This window comes from Eretmochelys imbricata, chromosome 2 (genome assembly GCF_965152235.1).
Source record: "Eretmochelys imbricata isolate rEreImb1 chromosome 2, rEreImb1.hap1, whole genome shotgun sequence".
Classification (NCBI taxonomy): domain Eukaryota; kingdom Metazoa; phylum Chordata; order Testudines; family Cheloniidae; genus Eretmochelys; species Eretmochelys imbricata.
In genome coordinates this window covers 9,805,494-9,828,334 of record NC_135573.1, presented here as the reverse complement: position 1 = coordinate 9,828,334, position 22,841 = coordinate 9,805,494, and the positions used below count along the sequence as shown (strand labels likewise).

The following is a 22,841-nucleotide window of genomic DNA, read 5'->3' as shown; positions in this document are numbered from 1 at the left end:
AGACAAAGGGAGCTTCAGAGTTGAGTCCAGTATGGAAGAAAATAAAGCCAAGCCGAACCAGTATCAGAAGCAGAGTTGTGAGTAGCATTCAGTGAACATATTCATAGAAGCCCAGGTAGTGGCCTCACTTATTTCAATAATGGGCATGTTTTCGAGAAATGCCGTAGAGGTAGAAATGGACCTCATATAGAGAGTTTGTATGTCCAAAGGTGCTTGAATATTACAAAATTCATAGCAAGAATTAACGCAATCAGATATCCGCTGGGAAAGTCTTTGATTAGAGATTGCAGACCCTTTCAATCTATCTGTGAGCAAGACAAACAATTTGGGGGTCTTTCTGAAGAGTTTAGTCCTAATTCAGATAGAAGTGCTCTCCTAATGTCAATGGTGTCCAGTAGTGCCTCTTGTTTATCTAGGTGAGGTTCAGGGTGGAAGACTGGCAGGTGAATAGGTTGGTTAATATGGAACTTGGAGAACACTGTAGATAAAAATTTGAGGTGAGGTTGCAATGTGACCTTGTCTTTAAAAAAAATACTGTGAGAAGGGGGTCATGACATAGGGGCCCCTTTTTTCTCCAATCCATCACGCCGATGTGATGGCTATCGGGAATGCCATTTTCATGGATAAATGGAGCAGCGAGCAGGGAGCCATCAGTTCAAATAGTGGTCTTGTAAGGCAGTGGTTCTCAACCAGGGGTACATGTACCCCTGGGGGTACGCAGAGGTTTTCCAGGGGGTACGTCAACTCATCTAGATATCTGCCTAGTTTTACAACAGGCTACATAAAAAGCACTAGCGAACTCAGTACAAACAAAAATTTCATGCAGACAATGACTTGTTTATACTGCTCTATATACTATACACTGAAATGTAAGTACAATATTCATATGCCAATTAGGGCTGTCAAGTTATTAAAAAAATTAATTGTGATTAATCACCCTGTTAAACAATAATAGAATACCATTTATTTAAATATTTTTCGATGTTGTCTACATTTTCAAACATATTGATTTCAATTACAACACAGAATACAAAATGTATAGTGCTCACTTTATATTTATATTTAATACAAATATTTGCACTGTAAAAAATAAATCGTATTTTTCAATTCATCTAATATAAGTACTGTAGTGCAATCTCTTTATAATGAAAGTTGAACTTAAAAATGTCGAATTATGTACAAAAAAACCTGCATTCAAAAATAAAACAATGTAAAACTTTTAGAGCCAACAAATCCACTCAGTCCTACTTCAGCCAATCGCTCAGACAAACAATTGTGGTTACATTTCCAGGAGATACTGCTGCCCGCTTCTTGTTTAGAATGTCACCTGAAAGTGAGAACAGGCGTTCGTATGGCACTTTTGTAACCGGTGTCGTAAGATATTTACGTGCCAGATACGATAAACATTCGTATGTCCCTTCATGCTTCAACCACCATTCCAGAGGATATGCATCCATGCTGATGACGGGTTCTGCTCAACAACAATCCAAAGCAAAGCGGATCAACGCATGTTCATTTTCATCTTCATGAGTCAGATGCTACCAGCAGAAGGTTGGATTTTCTTTTTTGGTGGTTTGCGTTCTGCAGTTTCCGCATCAGAGTGTTGCTCTTTTAAGATTTCTGAAAGCATGCTCCACACCTCGTCCCTCTCAGATTTTGGACGGCACTTCAGATTATTAAACCTTAGGTCAAATGCTGTAGCTGTTTTTAGAAATCTCCAATTGGTACCTTCTTTGAGTTTCGTCAAATCTGCAGTGACAGTGTTCGCAAATCAAACAACGTGCGCTGGGTCATCATCCGAAACTGCTATAACATGAAATATATGGCAGAATGTGGGTAAAACAGAGCAGGGGACACACAATTCTCCCTCAAGGAGTTCAGTCAAAATTTAAATAACGCACTATTTTTTAAACGAACATCATCAGCATGGAAGCATGTCCTCCAGAATGATGGCTAAAGCATGAGGAGACATTTGAATGTTTAGCATATCTGACGTGTAAATATCTTGCAACACCAGCTACAAAAGTGCCAAGCGAATGCCTGTTCTCACTGTCAGGTGACACTGTAATAAATAAGAAACAGGCAGCAGTATCTCCCATAAATGTGAACAAACTTGTCTTAACGATTGGCTGAACGAGAAGTAGGACTGAGCAGACTTGTAGGCTCTAAAGTTTTACATTGTTTTGAGTGCAGTTATGTAACAAACAAACAAAAAAAGTATATGTTTAAGTTACACTTTCGATAGAGAAACATCAACAAAGCATTGTAAAGGATATCCCAGGTTAGAGGGCAGCAGTGACACAGCTACTCATTAGTCTGGATTGTACCCTCGTATATCACACCTATAGGGACATTACTCAAAGAATAAGCGTTTGTTTCCTCAAGGTACATGTATAAGCAGAAAAGCCAGGCCACATTTTAGCTAATTTTACAAACACGTACAAATAAAACTCAGAATAAGCATGAGAGATTTTAGTCAAAAGGATAGTTCTTTTTTCAGGAAATGACTGTAGCACTTTAAAATGTAAGTGCCTTATCATCCATAAGCCACATGGTAATTAGCGTGGCATGACTATACTTCACCTTTAAAAACAAACTGAAGATTTTTTTTCTGTGCTGCACCACATTGTCCATCATTGCTGAAGGTAGCACAACCCTGCATAACAAGTTAGTAAAACTCCATTTAGTAATACAGTGTTTTAGAATTTGATTCAGTACACAATTGGGGGAGTGAGAGCAAAAGAAATCATGAACTTTTCAAAACTGCCCAATGATCTTTTATTCACCTTAAGCAGGTCAGCCCTGAACAGCACAAACACTGCTTGACCCGTTTTATGCTGACTTCAGTTCTTTGGCCAGTCAGCTAACCTAATGCAAGGCTGTGAGAGTGAATGGCTTGAGACCACAAATGCCCATTCTCATTAGACCAAATCTGCTAATTTAATTATTATTCATGAAGCAGGACAGGAGTGAAGGTAAAAGGACTGTAATATGCTGAACAAGGAACACAGAGCCCAGCCTTGTTTAGTTCTTCAGAAGAGAGGCAGCCATAGCTAGGTAGTCCTCTTTGGTCACATGACATCAGCAGTGAACCTCTCCTACCTCTTGGAATTCACACTGCTAAACTCAGTGTGCTCTTGTGTTCTACAGTATACTCTGTCAAGTGCTGTCTGTGGTTGCCAGGCAGTCCTACACAGAGAGTTCTGTCAGGTAGAAAGAAAAGGAGTACTAGTGGCACCTTAGAGACTAACCAATTTATTTGAGCATAAGCTTTCGTGAGCTACAGCTCACTTCATCGGATGCATCCAATGAAGTGAGCTGTAGCTCACGAAAGCTTATGCTCAAATAAATTGGTTAGTCTCTAAGGTGTCACTAGTACTCCTTTTCTTTTTGCGAATACAGACTAACACGGCTGCTACTCTGAAACTTTATCAGGTAGGGGGACAACAGTTAAGGCAAGGAGCTCGCACCAGAGCTTGCAGGGATAGCACTTAATCCTCAAGAGAATGTGTGTGTGATGGTAAATATTTGAAGTGGGGAATACCAAAAAAAAAAAAAAAAAAAAAAAAAAGGAGAAAGGAAACTAGTGGGAGAATTCACAAAAGGGCAGAAAAGAGAACAGCAGGAGAGAAAACCTGAGGAATGGAAGGGAAAGGAGATACATTTTCTTTCCTCTCCTGTTGTGTATGTCTACAGAAGAAAGGACAGTGAAAAAATGCAGAGACAAGATTTAAAAATAAAAAAAATGAGAAAATATCGTATGAATAACAGAGCACTACATTCTACTGCAAAGATTCATAAAAGCTATAAAAAGGATCAAAAGGGACTGAAAGAGAAAACCACACACATATTCACAGTCCGTACATGAAATGTCTACCAAAGCTAAACAGCTTGAAAATTCATCTTTGAGGTCATAAAAAATAATACATGTATGTCCTCTCTTTCCCCTCATACCAAGATATAAGCATATTTGAAAAATATTCTGCACTGAGTACATGTCCTGAATTTTTAACTTAACAAAATACTACTCTCCTTTTAAAAACACTGTCACAAAAAGGAATGTTTCTCTCTGCATGACTACAGAGATCTCAGGAGTTCTTTGAACATATCTCAGTGTTTCCCCCAATACGTATGTGGCAAGTCCTCCACAGAGTGTTGGCCACCTACCATGCCTTCTGGTGGCTTCTATTGACACCTGCCTGTATGCACCATCAACAAGGAGTCATTAGCTAGCAGCTGCCAAAGTTGTATTCACAGTGAAGGCTGAGAAGGGAAACTGACTGGGTAACTGGGCAATGAATTGGCACATGAAATCCAATGCTGATAAGTACAAAGTAATGTACATTGGAAAAAATAATCCCAACTATACATAACAAATGATTGGGTCTAAATTAGCTGTTCCCATTCAAGAAAGAGCTTGGCTTCATCATGGACAGTTCTCTGAAAACATCAGCTCACTGTTCAGCAGCAGTCAAAAAAGTTAACAGAACGTTAGGAACCATTAAGAAAGGGATAGATAATAAAACAGAAATATCATAATGCCACTATATAAATCAATGGTACCCCCACACATTGAAAACAGCTTCTTGTTGTGTTTACCTCATCTCAAAAAAGATGTCTTACAACTGGAAAGGTGCAGAAAAGGGCAATGAAAATGATCAGGAGTATGGAACAGTTCCACATGAGGAGAGATTAAACAGACGGGAATTATTCATTTTAGAAAAGAAACTAAGAGGACACATGATAGAGGTCTATAAAATCATGAATGGTATGGAAAAAGTGAATAGGGAAGTATTATTTATCCCTTCACATAACACCAGAACTAGGGGTCACCCAATGAAATTAATAGGCAGCAGGTTTAAAACAAACATAAGGAAGTACTTTACACAAAAAACAGTCAACCTGTGGAACTCATTGCCAGGGGAAGCTGTGAAGGCCAAAAGTATAACTGGGTTCAAACAAGAATTCATAGAGGATACGTCCATCAGCGGCTACTGTCCAAGATGGTCAAGAACACACCCCCATGCTGCAGGCATCCCTAAACCTCTAACTGCCAGAAGCTGGACCTGGACAACAAGGGATGGACTACTCAATAATTGCCCTGTTCTATTCATTCCCTCTGAAGCACTTGGCACTGGCCACTGTCAGACACAGAATACTGGGCTAGGTGGACCACTGGTCTGACCCAGCATGGCCATTCTTATCAACTGCTTACAACTGGGATGAAGAATAGTCAGAGTGAGCACAGAGATAGAAAGAAGGATGGGAAGAAATAAAGAGAGTGACAATCACATATTCTTGGGAATTGGGAGACACCTAAGTTTAGAGCTGAACCGTGAATATAAATTTAATAGTTTTATTATGACAGTCTAGTGAACTATTCGTTTATCCTTACTAATTTATTTTAAAAAATTAAGATAAGACATCTCTTAAGGGAAATCCCTCACTTTATCCCTGTCCTAAATCTCCAATGCCTCCTATGGTGGTACACCATCAGAATGACAAAAACTGTCAAGGTCACTACTCCACACATCTTCAGCCTGGTTCTTGTCAACCCCTGCTGGCTCTATTTTATCACCTCACCATGCCTACTGAGTGGCAATGGCAGCTTTCACCCGAGCTCTATCTACTCCAATTATTTCTAGAAAAACTATCAAGACTATAGTTAATTAATGAAAATAGGAACTTACACTTGGATTTGCATAACACAAAGATTTCTGTATCCTTTACAAAGAGAGATCCCTTAGCAGCCAGTCACTCAGACAGAGAAACATATGCATTAACTAGCTTGTGTTGGTAAAGCTCTTTGAAGATATAAAATGCTATAAAGTTCCAAATCTGAAAATGATGTGCTCTCACTCTGAGAAATTATGCCACTACTACATCTAAGCCTTCTGTAAAAAACATTCTGTGCAGACTCAACATGCAACTCAACATGTAACACCAGACAGAAAAATTTAAAACAATACTCCATTTAAATCAAACTGCTTAGACCTCAAAACACTTAAGAGCATACGAATGGCCATACTGGGTCAGACCAAAGGCCATCTAGCCCAGTATCCTGTCTTCTGATGTGGCCAATGCCAGGTGCCCCAGAGGGAATGAACAGAACAGGTAATCATCAAGTGATCCAGTCCCTGTCGCTCATTCCCAGGTTCTCGCAAACAGAGGCAAGGGACACCATCCCTGCCCATCCTGGCTAATTTGTGTGAAGCTCTAGCTGGACAGAAATTCAAATTCAATTTAAAATGCACAAAACCAGCATTTTTTAAAAAAATTAAATACAACTGCCTTAAATGTGCTGGATACATTAAAAAAAGTTTATCAAAATCTGTTTTGCATTTAAAAAATGAACTGATTTATTAAACAAAGGAAGAATTCCGCAGTTAGTGAACTGAATGATTGTTTCTGGTCAATTTGTCCTTCAAGGTCTTAGAATAAGTAGATCTCATCCTCTCACACCTAGTTTTTAAATATTGATTAAAAGAGGAAAACAAGCTTTTCAACCTCCAACTGGTTTCTTAACTTTGAATTAACAAGTCATTGAACTGAACTAGCTGAATAAACTGAAACCAAGAAAATATTTTCTCTGCACCTCTAAAAGCTGGTTTAACACTTCAACAAACTCTGGATCCAAGAGCTTAGCCAATGATTTCCACTAGTTCAACTGTGTAACTTTCTTTAAAACTTGTCATCAAACATGAACCACTTACATTTATTTTTGTATTTAAATGTCAATAGATTATAAGTAGTTTAGGCCCTAACACAGGGTGTCAGTTTCAAATTTATTTTTTTAACGAGTTAAACTAGTATTTAAAGAAAAAAAATCCAATTTAAAATAAAAAAATAATTTTCTTTCTATTTTTATCCACCTTGATTTGCAAGGACATTTAAATTGCCAGGAACTAGGCACCTCAGGAAAATTGGTGCACCAATACTAGCTCCTCCTTAACTCCACTCCAGAACTCAATCACCAGATGGACAGAGTCCATCAGATCTAATTTCAGAGCAAGAGACCTATTGCACCTGAAATTGGATACCAAAAAAATACCCAAACACCTCTCCGCCATAATCCCCTGCTGGATGCCTGTATGGAGTCAATTGTGTGAGCAATGGCTCTGAAGCAGCATCCAGCCAAGTCTTCATTACACACGTAAATCCTTCATAGTCGAAACGTTGTACGAAACACCAGAAACCAAAGACTGATGTTCACCATCACCCTGAGCTCATGAGAGTTATGTGACAAAACCAGTGGATCAGATATAAATCCAAACTAATTTTTAATTTCTTAGAAACTTCTTAATCAAATTCTCATTCTTTGACCATAATCATATTTAAATTAAGTCTTTAAAAATGTAAGACTTAAACAGTAATACAAGTAACTGATATTTTAAATGGTTGTTCTGTAGATGGTATTCATACTATATGCACACATACACCACACTTTCCACTGTCTCTCACTTTTATTGTGACAGTCCTCTAGTGCTGTCAAGCAAGTAAAAAAATTAATCGCACAATTAATCACACTGTTAAACAACAGAATACCATTTATTTAGATATTTTTAGATGCTTTCTACATTTTCAAATGTATTAATTTCAATAACACAGAACAACAACAAAGTGTACAGAGCTCAATTTATATTTATTACAAATATTTGCACTGTAAAAAAGAAATAGTGTATTTCAATTCACCTAATACAAGTACTGTAGTGCAATCTCTTTATAATGAACGTTGAACTTACAAATGTAGAACTATGTACAAAAAATAACTGCATTCAAAAATAAAACAATGTAAAACTTTAGAACCTACAAGTTCATTCAGTCCTATTTCAGCCTATTGCTCAGACAAACAAGTTTGGTTACAATTTGCAGGAGATAATGCTGCACACGTCTTGTTTACAATGTCACCTGAGAGTGAGAACAGGCGTTCACATGGCACTGTTGTAGCTGGTATCACAAGATATTTGTGTGCCAGATGTGCTAAAGATTCATATGTCCCTTCAGGCTTCAACCACCATTCCAGAAGATACGCATCCATGCTGATGATGGGTTCTGCTCAAGAACAATCCAAAGCAAAGCAGACCGACGCATGTTCATTTTCATCATCTGAGTCAGATGCCACCAGCAGAAGGCTGATTTTCTTTTTTGGTGGTTTGGGTTCTGTAGTTTCTGCATCAGAGTGTTGCTCTAAGACATCTGCATCAGAGTGTTGTTTAAGACATCTGAAAGCATTCTCCACACCTCGACCTTCTCAGATATTGGACGGCACTTCAGACTCTTAAACCAGGGCTGGAGTGCTGTATCTATCCTTAGAAATCTCACATTGGTATCTTCTTTGCGTTTTGTCTAACCTGCTGTGAAAGTATTCTTAACGAAAATATGCTGGGTCATCATCCGAAACTGCTATAACATGAAATATATGGCAGAATGTGGGTAAAACAGAACAGGAGACATACAATTCTCCCCCAAGGCGTTCAGTCACAACTTTAATTAACACATTATTTTTCTAATGAGCATCATCAGCATGGAAGCATGTCCTCTGGAATGGTGCCCAAAGCATGAAGGGACACATGAATGTTTAGCATAGCTGGCACATAAATACCTTGCAACACCGGCTACAAAAGTGCCATGAGAACGCCTGTACTCACTTTCAGGTGACATTGTAAAAAAGAAGCAGTCAGCAATGCTGACCGTAAATGTAAACAAACTTGTTTTGTCTTCGCGATTGGCTGAACAAGAAGTATGACTGAGTGAACTTCTAGGCTCTAAAGTTTTACATTATTTTGTTTTTGAGTGCAGCTATGTAACAAAAAAGTACATGTTTAAGTTACACTTTCACGATAAAGAGATTGCACTACAGTAATTGTATGAGGTGAATTGAAAAATACAATTTCTTTTATCATTTTTACAGTGCAAATATTTGTAAAAAATAATATAAAGTGAGTACTGTACACTTTATATTCTGTGTTGTAACAGAAATAAATATATTTGAAAATGTAGAAAAACATCCAAAAATATTTAATATATTTCAATTGGTATTCAATTGTTTAACAGTGTGATTAATCATGATTTTTTTTATCACAGTTAATTTTTTTGAGTTAATCGTGTGAGTTAACTGCAATTAATCAATGTCCTATCATCAGTGGAATGAGAGTGGTTATGTTAATAAATCCAGCCCCAGGGAGGGGTTGCTGAATTTAAAAGTTTAGTTTTGGTAATTTGATCAAGAGAGCCCTGAAAAGTGGGGAAACTGAGGCAGGACCAGTGCAGCAGGATCTGATGCCAGAATGGGTGCTCAGGTGGCAGCCAGTTCATTTATATGTATGCTTGTGTGTACACACACGCTTTAAAAATAGTATCAAGAAATATACTTAGTAATCAGCCTTCCTTTTTGCTTAATCAAATTACATTTAAAAAACTCAGAAATATTTAGTTAAAATTCAGAATTTCAAAGGTGCATAAGAAATAAATACAATACTGTATTTATTAATCACACTGAAATTTAAGATTTGCTAGCTAGTTTGAGAAGACACGTTTAGCATTGATTAAACAGAAGTTGCCAGATAAAACAAACCACATGGAAGATATGTTGTGGGGATTTTTTTTTAAAGCAATATGCAATTTCTCAGACCTTGAAAACTTACATGAATTTCATAAACTTTCCTCATAGCTCAACCTTTTGGCTTGAAGGCAGCTCTGTATACCCTGCAGTTACTTTTAAATATCCCTCTTCTAAGTCTACAGCTGCTGGAACTGTGCTTCCTAGCATGGGTAGACAGATGCACTTTAGCTCTGCTCAAGCTACTGTGCTAAAAATAATTCAGCGTGGCCATGATGGCATGAGCAGTGGTTCAGGATAGCCACCTGAATACAATCCTGCCCAACCCCATGGGCTTTGTACTCAGGCTGCTAGCCCGAGCACAGTCCATGTCACCACAGCCACACTGCTATTTTTACTGCACTAGCTTGTGTATGTCTGCCTCCACCCACACTGGAAAGCGCCCTCCCAGCTGTTGTGCAGACATACCCAAGGACGTTAACCTAAATCTCAGTAGAGGCAGAAGTCTCTCGAGTTATGTCTACACTACATGTTATGTCAGCATAATTTATGTTGCTTGGGGGACGGTGACATAACCCTAAACTCTCTAGTTCAATGGTGCCCTTAAAAGTTTGAAATTTGGTAAATCATAGGAATTAAAGAAAAGACCTATTAGATCAATGAGTCTGTTCCCCTGTAACTTCAGGAGGAATTCTCTCAAATAGAAGATGCATCATTATTAGTTTGCAGTACAGGCCACAATGAGATAAACTTCACAAAAGTAAAAAAAGTCATAGTCCAGATTTTAAACTGGGTCTAGACTCATATTTACCAAGACACTGAAAAACTGAATTATGTAATCTCAGCAGGTTTCAGAGTAACAGCCGTGTTAGTCTGTATTCGCAAAAAGAAAAGGAGGACTTGTGGCACCTTAGAGACTAACCAATTTATTTGAGCATAAGCTTTCGTGAGCTACACCTCACTTCACTACATCGGTGATCTTCCTGATAACACCATCCTGGCCACTATGGATGTAGAAGCCTTCTACACCAACATTCCACACAAAGATGGACTACAAGCCGTCAAGAACACTATCCCCGATAATGTCACGGCTAACCTGGTGGCTGAACTTTGTGACTTTGTCCTTACCCATAACTATTTTACATTTGGGGACAATCTATACCTTCAGATCAGCGGCACTGCTATGGGTACCCGCATGGCCCCACAGTATGCCAACATTTTTATGGCTGATTTAGAACAACGCTTCCTCAGCTCTCGTCCCCTAACGCCCCTACTCTACTTGCGCTATACTGATGACATCTTCATCATCTGGACCCATGGAAAAGAAGCCCTTGAGGAATTCCACCATGATTTCAACAATCTCCATCCCACCATCATCCTCAGCCTGGTCCAGTCCACACAAGACATCCACTTCCTGGACACTACAGTGCTAATAAACAATGGTCACATAAACACCACCCTATACCGGAAACCTACTGACCGCTATTCCTACCTACACGCCTACAGCTTTCACCCTGATCACACCACACGATCCATCGTCTACAGCCAAGCTCTGCGATACAACCGCATTTGCTCCAACCCCTCAGACAGAGACAAACACCTACAAGATCTCTATCAAGCATTCTTACAACTACAGTACCCACCTGCGGAAGTGAAGAAACAGATTGACAGAGCCAGAAGAGTTCCTGGAAGTCATCTACTACAGGACAGGCCTAACAAAGAAAATAACAGAAAGCCACTAGCCGTCACCTTCAGCCCCCAACTAAAACCCCTCCAACGCATTACTAAGGATCTACAACCTATCCCGAAGGATGACCCAACACTCTCACAAATCTTGAGAGACAGGCCAGTCCTTGCCTACAGACAGCCTCCCCAGCCTGAAGCAAATACTCACCAGCAACCACATACCACACAACAGAACCACTAACCCAGGAACCTATCCTTGCAACAAAGCCCGTTGCCAACTCTGTCCACATATCTATTCAGGGGACACCATCATAGGGCCTAATAACATCAGCCACACTATCAGAGGCTCGTTCACCTGCACATCCACCAATGTGATATATGCCATCATGTGCCAGCAATGCCCCTCTGCCATGTACATTGGGCAAACTGGACAGTCTCTACGTAAAAGAATAAATGGACACAAATCAGATGTCAAGAATTATAACATTCATAATCCAGTTGGAGAACACTTCAATCTCTGGTCACGCGATTACAGACATGAAAGTTGCTATATTACAACAAAAAAACTTGAAATCCAGACTCCAGCGAGAAACTGTTGAATTGGAATTCATTTGCAAATTGGATACAATTAACTTAGGCTTAAATAGAGACTGGGAGTGGCTAAGTCATTATGCAAGTATGCATCAGATGAAGTGAGCTGTAGCTCACGAAAGCTTATGCTCAAATAAATTGGTTAGTCTCTAAGGTGCCACAAGTACTCCTTTTCTTTTTGCGTAATCTCAGCAGTGAGTTCAGCCCCTCAAATGACTTAATATTGGAACAGCAATAAAATAGACTCACTTTCAAGTACATTTGAGAGGGAGCCTCCGACATTACATCAAAAGTGAGAGCTGGCATATTTTAAGAGTGAAAAGTAGTGGTAAAAATCAGTGCACATCAAGGAAGGACATTCTCATCAAGAGTTCCAACCAACCTGTTATTTTGAAAGCAGCAAAGCTAACAATTGCATAAAAAACAATATTCATGACATCAGAATTGCATCAGTAGACAGTTGCTAACTTTCCTTCTTCAAGGAGAGAAATGTATGAGACTACAAAATGGTGGCTAACCTAGCTGTTCGCAGAAATATGAGCATTAACGCCATCTTTAAAATCATGATATTAAGGGCTACAAGCATTCCAATCCACAGAATACCTTCAGACAAAGAATATGATATAATTTGAGGAGAAATCCTCCCCTATTTGGTCTCTACAGCCACAAATGTGAATAAAAGATGTCCCTGCCTCAATGAGTGTAGAAATGATGTCAAACAACAGGTAACAGAGTTGGCTAGGCAACAGGGATGGGAAGACAAGTGCTAAGAGATATTATGCAGTTGCTGTTATTGATAACTGCATCATGAGTATTAACGTGATTTTTAAAAGTGTACCTCATCTTCCTACAACATGCACGTGCATGGATGTGCATACCGCAGCTTACACATGAAGTTACTAAAAGGGTTTGTATGCCTTTGAGAAGCATATTTTGTGGATAGATTTGAAAATGGCATGCGTAGAAGCATGGTAGGCAGGATCAGAAAGGGGGCTGCAGGGAAGAAGACACAGAAGTGCAAGTGAGAAGAGTGTGGTCAGCTCTACAGTTTGGGTGAAGCAGAAATTAAAAGACAAAGGCAAACAGTAGACAAGGTACATACTAAACTGGGTAGGGTCTTGAAGCCTCAGATAAGGAGCTTAAATCTGATATGGAAGATGATGAAATGACCAAAATGTGCTAAGAAGCTACAGCATTTGCACAATGGCACTGTAAAGAGAGGAGCAGGAGCCATAGCTAACTCTTTCCAAAATCCACAGCGAAGAACCATAGAGCAAACAGGACAGAACCTTAAACTCTCAGACCAGCAAAATGTTACATTTCCCTGGATGGATCTCACCAACTCAGGCCTATTGAAGTGAGGTGCAGAAATTAAACCATTGTTTGTATAATAAAAAACAAAAGGCACAATTTTAGACCCCGACAAGTTGCATGTTACCCCGGAGGAATAGATTCATTTTCTGAGATGTAATTCCCCTTATCTACTTTGATTTTATTTAGTACATTCAAATGTAAATCCTAAGTCAGACACTATGAAAGGTTAACAAGGACACTGGCAAGCGTGAATCATTTAAGACTGCTGCTGCAAGATGCATCGAAAGCACCTTGAGTGAGCAATTCTGACCCAACATGCCTTGAGGGATAAATAGTTTAACAGCAGTTTGAGATCCTCTAATGAACGGTACAAAAAGTGCTTTAGACACCAGTGAATTAAGCCTGAGCTAGGTGTTATGGCCATCATTTTACAGATAGAAGAATTGAGGCAGAGTGATTAAACTGACTTGCCCAAGATAATTCAAGTCTTCAGAAGAGGCAGAAATAGAACTCCAGTCTCCTGAATTCCTGTCCTTGGTTTAAGTCCATCATTCCTACCTTTATCTATAAGTGATTGGTAGTAAACCTATAGACCTTAGATGCAGGAAGTGTTATTAGATATTGGACACTAGTACCACTACTAGACTATCAGTAAATAAATGTAACAGCACTAGGGGTAAGGACTCATACCAAGGAATCTTTACTCTTTACAAAAAAATCCAAACCGAAGTAAATGAACTACCAAGGTACATACTACACTTCTTGTTGCTTTCATCACTTCTTGTTCACCCTCTAATTTGTATGTAGCCTCAACTATTGAAAGTGCTCTAAAATCCAAACAGTTAATCAGATTGCTCTGAAATTACGTGTGCCTCATGGAGGCATGGGATAGTGTTAGTGATCCAAATTTGAGACACTTTGACTGAGGGGTTCCCAAGTTGCAGGGCCCACCCTAAAAAACACTGGTTTTCTTCTGACACCTTGTAATGTTAAACAGAGGTATAATGTATCTTCCCCCCCTTTTTGTTCTTTAATAGTGTTAGATGGAATCCTGTAGGTGAGAGCGAATGGGTTGTAAAAAGGAGGTGAAGAGCTTGTATATTTCAGCAACTGTTGTATTGTTAGAGTTAAGGTATATGTGTTAAGAAGGCATATTGGGCATTACTGAAGAACAGCAAACTTAAGGTAAGTTATTTTAAAGTAACTCATTACAGGTGTTCCTTGATCTTCCTCTGGAGCATCTGTAGGTAACAGGATACCATAGCACAAGGTTCTCAAACTGAGGGTCGGGAACCCTCAGGGAGTCAAGAGGTTATTACATAGGATTTCACAAGCTGTCAGCCTCAACCCCAAACCCCGCTTTGCCTCCAGCATTTATAATGGAATTAAATATATAAAAAAGTGGTTTTAATTTATAAGAGGGGTTGCACTGAGGCTTGCTGTGTAAAAGGGGTCACTAGTACAAAAGTTTGAGAACCACTGTTATAACAGGTGAACCAGAGGTCTTACCTGGTATGGCAAATCCTGTGCTCCTATGTTCAGCTGCTTGCACATCATTTATTGCCCTTCACTGCATCAGAGAAAAGGGCTGGGAAAGGAGGAATGTGGAAGAGCTGAGCATCCATGTCTCTGGGTTAAAACACTGCTGTACTCTTCCCCCTCACCCCCATATGCTCTGTTTCAGAAAACCAAGAAATATCCACTACTTAGTTAAAAACATTAAAACACAACCAGCCCCAAAGATCTTGTCATTTAGTTTATTTGGAGGCTTGGCTAATTTAATTTTTTCCTTCCTTGTCGTAGTCCACATAGCTTAATACCCATTATCAGGCAAGGGGGAGGCAGCAGCAGCTCCTACTAAACACAGAAGAGGCTCCTGCCATTTCAAACTGTTCCAGGAGGGAGAGAAAGCATTTGGTAGCCTGATCTCCTCTGCTCCCCACAAAAAATAAATGGAAGGTGGGGTTGCATACAGGAATTGGCTTGGGGTAGGTGTGAGAGATAAACAAAAAGAAATTAGATATGGAGCGGGAAGTGCATATTACAGACAGTGAAGCCCACTCAGTTCTTTCCTGCTGCCCCAGCCAGTATCAGCTGGCCTGGCAGTCACCCTTTATCTTCCCCCTGTAAGCCTCTGATTTGTTGCCACAAAGGATCACTTCTTCATCCACAGAGTGCAGGGACAAAACCACTTTCCTGATAGAGGACCATGGTAGTGCGAGGGGGTCAGAAAAAAGGTTGATGATCTCTTCTACCAGCAATTCAAAAAAACTTTGGAAAAAAGCTTTAAGGCAACCTACTATGATCTCTGCAGGAGCAGCAGGACATGGCTCAATGTTTGAGCAGGCAGCTTCATTGTCTATTCACTGACCCCAACCCAAGTGCCAAGTTGTTTCATCAACTTAATATTTAGGATGGTGGAAGTGGGAAAGCACATGTGCTTTCCTCCTGCTATACCCAGGGCACCAAATGCCTATAGGCGCTGGTGCAGTTTGAAGGAAAAAAGTTAGCCTGGGGACAGGTCCCAAAATTAGAAGAATTACAGTTTAATTGTGTGTCTGTGTGTGTGGAAAGGGGAGGGGTGGGGAAAGAGTTAAAACTTTAAATGGACTTACATCTGTATAAAAGCGGAGCCGTGCTGCAAAAGGAAATTAGCTAGAGTACTACTCATTCCCCCCTTCTAGCCAAAGGATGAGGAAATAGTTTGATGCCAAAGGAAACTGAATAGTTTCTGTTCAGGTTCCCTCTGCAAGCTCTTTTAATGCCAAAACTGGTAAAAAGGAGAGAGGCATAGACGGAAGATACAGGGGCAAAAGGAAAAAAGGGCAAATAAATAAAAACGGAATAAAACAGAATGAAGATAGGTATAGAAAAGACAGAAAAAATAATGAGGGACAGAGTGTGCTGGAAGTTCTGGGTCTGGTAGAGCCTCCTCATTTCCACCCTTGGACTGCTGTTAGATTTGAGAAAATTCAGATATACACAATATTTAATGTTAACCTATAAGCAAAAAGAAAAAGTGATAATCACTTACTATACAGAGCCTTCAGCTCTAAGTTCTTTAATGCTCTATCTACAACATGGGCTCAAATTCCTCTCTTCCATCTCTATACTTGATTCCCACCCCACACACACATCTGGAATCTTTTCTCTGCACCTGACTGAAACTGCTCTTAGCAACCACTTATGATCAAATTTTAAGAGCCTATGTTCCATCCTCATCGTTCTCAATCTCTCAGCTGCCTTAGACTCCTCTGATCAATCCCTCCAACCAGAAGGCTTGTGAAAGCCAAGGGAGAACAACTCCTCCACTTGGCTCTCCTACTACTTCTCTGGTCATGCCTGAAGAATCTCTTTTGGTGGATCCTTCTTATTCTCTCTTTTGAAGGACCATGCACCTCTCTCTCTCTCAAGACAACATCTCCTCCATCCACATGACTCCAACTATGAGCTCTCTGACCTGTCTCCCTCCAGCCAATCCCCAATCCCAGCCAGTCTCTTTGACATCACCTCCAGAATCTTATTGTTAAGGACCTACTTGAATCATGGGGTGATTGTCAAATAATTGCAGCTGAGTTCCAGACAAGACATGGAAAATTGCAGAAAAGTAATAATGGACCTTTATTAATTGCAGTAATTTGGAAAAGCCAGAGAAGACTTATTTGTTTAAGAAAAATTTGCTGGAACAAAACAAACACTCAAGTATTATGTTATGCCTGCTAATTTTTTTCTGAAAACCAGACATTTTGCTGCAACTGTATTACAGTCATTAAAACCTGGAGCTGCCAGCGGGACTCCCGGCCACCAGTGGCCCAGGGCTGTCAGCCAGGGCTCATGCTGTCAGCACCATGCACGGCAGGGCTCCCACTGGCAACCCCCAGGCTGACAAAACTGTGGTGGAAGCCTAATGCTGCAGAATCCGCAATATCGTGAATTAAGTAGCGTCTTACTCATTGTCAATTTAAATTGAATTTATACAGCTTCTAGTGCAAGGCATGGGGGGGAATCCAGATCTTGGCCTTTTGGCCCTACCATAACACAAACAACAGGGAGCCAACTTCAGGAATACTTTAGAATTCAAATTGCCTCAGATCTGCACCACAGAAGATCAAAGAGAAATTTTACTGAATAGAGAGCCTGGTATTTTTGAGTATCTGCATCACTGTCCCAGTTGTGATAGGTGCTGTACAAACAAAGACAGACTGTTCCTATCCCAACAAGTTCACAATCTAGGAAGAAGAGAAACATACAAAGAATAGGAAAGGGAGAAAATCAAATAATATACAAATTTATATACACTGCGGTTTTTTTGAAGATATTTTTAGTTTCTTAAATAAGTACTTATGAACTTTCATCCCATTTGCTAGCTATTAAACATTGCCTGATTTCTTGGAGTACATGTGGCAGAAATGGTACTGGAATAAGTTATTTACACAACAGCTGTAACTTTAGTTGAATTTGACTGGAAAAACAACAAAAGCCTTCCGCCCTCAAAAAATAAAATGAAGTAAAATAAAACACCAACCTACACAACTCATCAGGTAAGTTTTTCCACCCTATCAACTCCATTTCCCTTCCTCAGCCCTCTAATGTCTGTATTTCTAACTAATAAATGGTAATCTGTGTTCTCTGAAAATTTCTGGAGTTTATCAAATCCACCATGCTATGCTAGCTTTCAACCATAGGTGCACCCAAAAACACTAACCAGAAGCCACCAGCATTTTTACAACATTTAACGTTGCAGAACCCAGTTAAAATGTTTGAATCCACTCCTGTTTTCCAGTTCTATTCTTAAAAAAAGGATAACGTTCAGAATAAAACAGCTACTCGGTAGAAATCAATAATCAGGAAGTGTTGTATTTCAGTTCCTAAGTATCAGAATAGCAGCCGTGTTAGTCTGTAGCCGCAAAAAGAAAAGGAGTACTTGTGGCACCTTAGAGACTAACAAATTTATTTCAGCATAAGCTTTTGTGAGCTACAAGTAGTACTTGACAGTCATATCTGGCATTAAAAACTATTGGGCTGTTCTCATTTTAAAGTGTTTAGCAACCATTCCATAGAAGAACTGCCTGTCAGAATGATCACATTAAAACAAAATTATCACATGTGTATGTTTTTGGTTTGCTGAGGTTTAAAAAACCTTAAAATTACTAAAACATTTTCACGAAATTAAGAGTCAGTATGAAACTGGCTTGATAGTATCCCCCTACAGCATTTGAATTGCAAACATCAACCTCATGCTAGTGCAAAATAACTAAAAAGTGATACGGACTAGAAACTGCCTACAGACAAAAGTGAAACTGTTTGATTTTCATCGTCCTTGCTATGTGAAATGCAAAAAGTAAACAACCAGCTTTGAATTTTTCTCATAATTTAATGTTTAAGTTTTCACTTTTAATATTGAAGAGTGTTATTTGTAATAAAGATAAAGATTTTTTTAAGTGTGATTTCTAACCTGATGTTTGATATTTTTAAAGATTCTGCAATATCTTTTTCTTCTTTTCACATTCTGGGTATCTTTTGGAATATTATGATACGGAGCTTCTATAAGAAATACTCAATGTCTTTTTAAGGGTCAAAGTTTTCCTAAGTTTGAGACAAGAGATATTCTGACTGGAGAGTTACACATTTACAAGATTTGAATATTCAGTTTTGAGAGCAAAATATTAACCTATTTACAGCAAATAATACACTGTGAAATATTATCTGATAATTTTAATGTTTAAAGACTAACTGCCAAGAGCTCTTAATGAAAATAAACAATGTACTTTTATAAATATTTGGAGGACACAGAATGTTTGCAGTTATTGGAAAAAGGTGTTTCCATGATTCTAAAGGAATGTGAAAGGAGTTAGAACATCCTATATCTCCAAACTGTATACTACACTATACCAAATATAGTGCTGCAATGCAAAGCAGCAACTGGAAAACTAGGAAAAGGTATTGAGTTTTTTATGTTGTTTTCGCAACGATATAAAATATGTTTTATTCGTTTTGCCGAGATGCACAATTGCTAGAGATAGTCACAAAGAACAAAAAAAGCTTCAAATCAAATAGAAGCTGTCCAACCCCAGTCCATTACTAGTTCCAGAAGCGTAATTTCTGCATAGTATCCAAAAACACTGTTGCCTCAACAAATCTCTTAGCGTGGTAGAAATTGCAATACCAAGAAAGTCAACTGTTCGGGTATTAGTCATCAGATGTTGGAAATATAATGGTTTACCACAGAAAGAGGTTTTAATACTATTTGACAAATACATTGAAACAGACTTATTACAACTACCTTAAACACTTATAGTATATATTAAAAATGTTATATTACTGCTTATAAGAATCTTTTATTCTGAAATAGTGTATATTTCAGATACAATTAGTTTACAGACTGATACAATCAACCACACATGTTCAGTACTTTTAAAGATACCTAGGGCTTAATAAAGCTCACAGCTTTTAAAAAGAAGTATTATGCTGTTTTATTCGCAATTCTTTGTGTGCATTTTATCTTTTCCAAGAAGTCTGAAGAAAGAGTAACAATCCAAAGCCATGTTCTACCAAGATTAGATTTAAAATACATGTAAGATAAATCCTTAAATGAAAGCAAACTTATTTTAAAAAACACACCAGTTTTCCTAGCTCTTCACATTTTCACTCTTTAGATGACCGATACCATTTACAACCATGTAAATTAGAGAAAATAGTTTCTGTATTGTTGTATATTTGCCAGACACCTCACAATATAGAAAGTGATACTGGCCCCAATTCTGCAACTTCAGTGGGACTATTCACAAAGCATAAAGGAGTACTTGTGGCACCTTAGAGACTAACAAATTTATCTGAGCATAAGCTTTCGTCCGATGAAGTGAGCTATAGCTCACAAAAGCTTATGCTCAAATAAATTGGTTAGTTTCTAAGGTGCCACAAGTACTCCTTTTCTTTTTGCGGATACAGACTAACATGGCTGCTACTCCAATACTTAGGAGCTGAAATACAACACTTCCTGATTATTGATTTCTACCGAGTAGCTGTTTTATTCTGAACGTTATCTTTTTTTAAAGAATAGAACTGGAAAACAAGAGTGGAGGATCAGAGTCATAATCCTGGCTGCAAAAAGTTTAAAAGCTGTACCCATAGTCCTGCACCTGGATCCATGAGGGGACAAGACTTCAACCCCACAGATCCAATGCAGAATCTGGGCTTAATTTCAGACATGAAGCAAAGGGTAGAGAGATAACAAAGACGTAAGAAGGGATACGGAGAAGGATGGACGGGGCAAGCAACATCAATATGATTAAAGTTATTCATTAAACCATGTTAGGTTTAATACTTAATAAACTGCTTCTACAAAATGATTCACACAAGTGCACCTTGATCTCAATGAGGCTCCATGCAGTCACAGCACAGAGCCCCAAGGTGGTTCAGATTTGCTGGATCAAGAACTTTATTGTTTAGTATCCTGTACACCGAGAACACTGTACAAGCAACAACAGGGTGAAAGAATGCAAATTAAGCGACACCATAGTGCAAGTTTACTTTTAAATTAAGTGAATATTGTAATTAAACATATTAGTCCCATTGATGAAAAATATGAAGCCCCAAACACTCTGCCTTCTGTTGAACTTTTTATTTCAACTCATTTACTATAGCACTGCCATTATCCTGTTCACACTGCCAAAAACGCAGCTACAAGCTGACTCTGCAAGCCTTTGACATTGGTGTTAAGGCCCACAGAACATATTCTGCTTTCAGAACATTTAAATAAGAAACACTGCAACTAGTTAAAGCATAAAGCTACACAGTTATGGAGCCACATAGTCTTTCAGTTAGGAGAGAACAGAAGAAGCTAAAAAAGGACTAAAGCAAAGAAAATTATGTAGTCCAATATTGCAAAGTTAGGAAAACAGAAAGGAGGCAAGCATCGGCTATGTACAAAGTATTGTACTATAAAATGAGTCCCCTGGGATTGGAAGAAAAAATGGGTATTGTTACAATTGTGTAATTGTGCATTTCTGACTATATCCTGACTTCAGGTCTGTATCAGATTTAAAAGCAAAAATCCTGGGAAGCTTAAGAGAACCCTTCATGGCAACTACTCCAATTGCTCTGGTACTAGGTGGCTAAATAAAAAAGGGCATCCGCATCGATGCACAATTCCCCTTCTTCACCCTTTGCTTAATAATCGACTAGTGTGAGCGCGAAACCAACGAGCCTCTCTTCTCCTTCCTCTCCGATCAAACGCCCGGCTCCGCAGCGAGCACCACACAAAAAAGAAATCTCAACCACTTCCCCGGGCCCCCAAGCTGGATGAGAAAACCGCAGATTTAAACCCATCGGCCCTGCGGAAGGGGCCGCCCCGCTCTAGCCGCGGCCCCCCCCCCCCCCATTTCCCTTTGTTTACTCTGCGGGCTAGTCACCCCCATGTGAACGCGCCAGCACCGAGCCCCGTCCCACCACATCCGGTGGGGTGACGAATCCCACCTCGCCGCCGCGCACGAACGGCCGCGGCTCGCAGGAGGGGGCGGGCGCGGTCTGCCCCTCTCCCCACGAAGGAGGGGAGGGGGGGGCGGCTAGGCAGGGATCTGAAAGGCAACCTCGCCTCCGCGTGCCCACCCGCAACTGGGGGGGGGGCACCACCCGCTCGACGACGCCCCTCCCCTCAGAAAAGGCCATTAACTGCCCCCTCAGGCCGCCCCCACCCAGCCCGCGTGCCCAGAGCTAGAGGCCCCCCCGCAGACACGCGGGGAAAGGGAGCCAGCCGCCGTAGGGCTTCTCCCCCTCCAGAGGGGCGGGGGTGCCTCACCTCCCCGGGGGCGGGGAAAAGAGGCGGACACGGCGGCGCCTGTCGCCAGGGGAGACACCCCCTTCCCCATTACATAAGTTGGGGCCATTCTGCCTCACTTTCCCTGCCTGCCCCCCCCCCCGCCGCGCCCGGGCCAGCCCCGGCCGCTGGCACTCACCGGCCTGAGCTGAGCGGGTCTCCGCCCGGCGGAGCGCGAGCTCTCGTAGGGAGCTGGCGAGGGAGGGGAGGGAGAGGCGCCGCGAAGTTGAATCGCCTCCGTCCGCCGCTTCTGCCGAGGGCCTCGACCGGCTCCCGTCCCTCCCCGCTGCGTGTGTCTGTCCCGGCCACTCCAGGCCGCTCCCCCTCCCTCCCGGCGCGCTGCACCATGGGATACGCCGCTGCCCCCTCTCCGTGCCAGCCTGCCTCGCTCCCCGCACGGCTGGCTGCGAGGGGAAGGGACCGGTGTGTGCCCGCCCGGCCTCGGGGGCGGAGTGTCCCCTCTGACCCACGCGGGGACAGCCCCCCCACGCGGGGACCAGCCACAGCCGGGCCGCCCCCCTCAGATCCGCAGGGGGCCCAACCCGCCCCCAGCCTCAGGGGGCCACCCCCCTCAGATCCGCAGGGGGCCCAGCCCCCCCCCCAGCCTCAGGGGGCCGCCCCCCTCAGATCCGCAGGGGGCCCAGCCCCTCCCAGCTTCAGTTGGCCATCCCCCTCAGATCCACAGGGGGCCCAGCCACCCCCCTCAGATCCGCAGGGGGCCTAGCCCCCCCAGCCTCGGGGCCACCCCCCTCAGATCCGCAGGGGGCCTAGCCCCCACAAGCCTCGGGGCCACCCCCCTCAGATCCGCAGGGGGCCCCCCAGCCTCAGGGGGGCCACACTCTTCAGATCCGCAGGGGGCCCAGCCCCCCCAGCCTC

At 41.1% G+C, this 22,841-nt stretch overlaps 1 protein-coding gene across 1 annotated transcript in view; it reads right to left on the bottom strand.

The window, feature by feature from the left end:
• Positions 1–22,264, bottom strand: part of PTK2 (protein tyrosine kinase 2) — a 385,991-nt gene extending 363,727 nt beyond the window's left edge. Inside the window, exon 1 of the mRNA XM_077809747.1 lies at positions 22,105–22,264. The gene's annotated coding sequence lies outside the window, so the exon portion shown is untranslated. The remainder of the gene's footprint in view (positions 1–22,104) is intronic.
• Positions 22,265–22,841: the final 577 nt, after the last annotated feature.